Source organism: Tupaia chinensis, unplaced genomic scaffold (assembly GCF_000334495.1).
Source record: "Tupaia chinensis unplaced genomic scaffold, TupChi_1.0 Scaffold147282_1, whole genome shotgun sequence".
NCBI classification, from domain to species: domain Eukaryota; kingdom Metazoa; phylum Chordata; class Mammalia; order Scandentia; family Tupaiidae; genus Tupaia; species Tupaia belangeri.
Window position 1 is genome coordinate 4,974,563 of NW_006207133.1, and position 2,169 is coordinate 4,976,731.

At 53.5% G+C, this 2,169-nt stretch overlaps 1 long non-coding RNA gene across 1 annotated transcript in view; it reads right to left on the minus strand.

Annotated features, from left to right (window-relative positions):
- Nucleotides 1–349: 349 nt before the first annotated feature.
- LOC102487151 (uncharacterized) overlaps nt 350–2,169 on the minus strand; it is a 5,374-nt gene continuing 3,554 nt past the window's right edge. The window contains exon 3 of the long non-coding RNA XR_337558.1: nt 350–886. This is a non-coding gene — a long non-coding RNA (uncharacterized LOC102487151). The remainder of the gene's footprint in view (nt 887–2,169) is intronic.

A 2,169-nucleotide genomic window follows, 5' to 3' on the forward strand; every position in this document is an offset into this window, starting at 1 on the left:
TGGGTCCCACCCTGAGCCTGAGGAGGTGGTGGCGAAGCAGGACGAGGCGCTGCAGTCATGGGGCGGGGCGGCTTCTGCAGTTGAGGACCTCGCACCCCTCACCCATCTCTGGCTGCCACGTCTGTCTGTGCATCCGTCTGATGCTGTGTGGTATGAAGTTGATACCATCTGCAGGAACCTCACATGGGCAGCCTATTCCCATAGAGGTGACCCCCTCAGAGGGCCCCAGGGGCAACAGGACCACGGTTGGGCTTTCTCTGGCACTAGCAGCTCGCTAGGGAAGTGAGGCCTTGAAAACTGCTTCGGGAGTCCCAGGGCAAACTGGGAAGAAGCGCAGGTGTTCCAGCGAGTTTACGGCTCGGACTTCCTCTGGCTGTGGGTTGGCATTTCATGTCACAGGTGGGGCCCTGCGCATGCTCCCTCCCAGGCCTTGACCAGCCCGAAGGAAATAATCAAGGGTTGGTATCTGGGAACAGTTGTTTACTGCGTCTTCATTCTTTACCCGTATGCACAAGGGGAAGCACCTGTCACGGGAGCTGGGAGAGCTGATGCCAGTAACTGCATTCGGAACACTCTAGGCAGAGGTCAGTCAAGACTTCAGGGTCCCGTTCTCCAGGTACCCCAGGCCGGGGAAGACCTTGAGGTGAGGTGCAGCCGGGTGCCATGTGGGGCCTCTGTCTGGGAACACCTGATTGGCTTCATCGTGTGCTGCCTCCTCCTAGAAAGCAGAAGAGCCGAACACCAAGAATGCGCCCAGCGACTAGAGCACGAACAGCCTGCTCACCTGGGCCCCGTGTATCCAGGACTTCCGGATTCATTCCGATTCTGGCGATGCAGAGCAGAGGGGCTGGGGCCTCCCTCAGGCCATCTTGTGGACTCTGGTCACCTGTGGGAGGGAGTGAGCAAAGGGGAGTCAGCTCTAGGAACCAGCAGAGGTCAGGATGAGTGTGTGTGTGTGTGTGTGTGTGTGTGTGTGTGTCGGGGTGCTGTTGCTCTGCCCTACCAGTCACCACAGCTGCCCACCCCACAGCCTGCAATCCGGGGACTATCTACCCACAGAAGCCTTGTCCTGGAAGGGCAGCCATTACAATAAATTTGAGAATCCTTCCTTGCCTGGGTAAGGGGCATGAGAGGCAGATGGAAAGAAAGGCTGGTAAGAATCATTCAGGAGCTGGGGCCAGCAGGTGGCATGGTGGTTCAGGGTACTGGACTCCCGCATAGCTGACTGTGGTTCAAGTCCCAGACCTGGTGGTTTGCTTTCTCATTTTCCCTCTCTCTCTCTCTTGCTCTGTCCCTCTCTGGTCAAAGTAAATAAAGTTAAATAAAAAATTATTTTTTTGAAAAAGAATCATTCAGGGGCTGTACCCAATACATCAGCAATCCCAGTACCGGACTTTCTGTGAAAACACACAGGCTGCATGCTCTAGGAACGCCAAGCAAGGCGACCTCAGCAGAGGATGGAGTCTGTGCCTAGAAGGGGCCGAGAATCTGTGGGTGGGCCTGGCTCCCTCAGGAGCCTGTTGCTGGGTCTCCGGCCGGCCGTGTGTAAGAGGCAGGGCTGGAATTACAGAGTGAGTTCTTGGCTCACAGAATGGCCAGGAACTCGGAGGCCATGAGTAGCCACATCTCGATCATTCTTGGAGACCCAAGCATGACAGAGTTTTAGATTTTTAGTGAAAGAAACAAGCCCACATACAAGGAGCATTAGCCAAGATGCAGTCTGAATAGCTAGACCATCTTCAAATCCCTCACCTGGCTGTTGATCCGTGTCAGAGACTCTTTACCTGGTTGTGTTGACAACTGTCTTAATCTGTTATTTGTGTTGCTAACAAAGACACCTGAGACTGAGTGTTTTATAAAGAAATAGGGTTATGGGCTGGCCCTGTGGCCTTACGGTTAATGGTGCTGGATCCCAAATGGCTGACTGTGCAAGTCAAATCCCAGCCTCAGTGTCCCAGAAAAAAATATGTTGCCTATGTGTGCCCCAAACCCTGACAGGTGGAGAAATGGAGGCAATAGGATTTGGCCATGCCCCATTGGAGGGTGCTTTCTCTCTCTCTCTCTCCCTCTCGTGAACATATATGACCTCTGGCAATAAAAGAAAAGAAAGAATGAAATACAGACTATTAACTCAGTTGTGGCAGCTAGAAAGTCTGAAGGTGCAGGCTG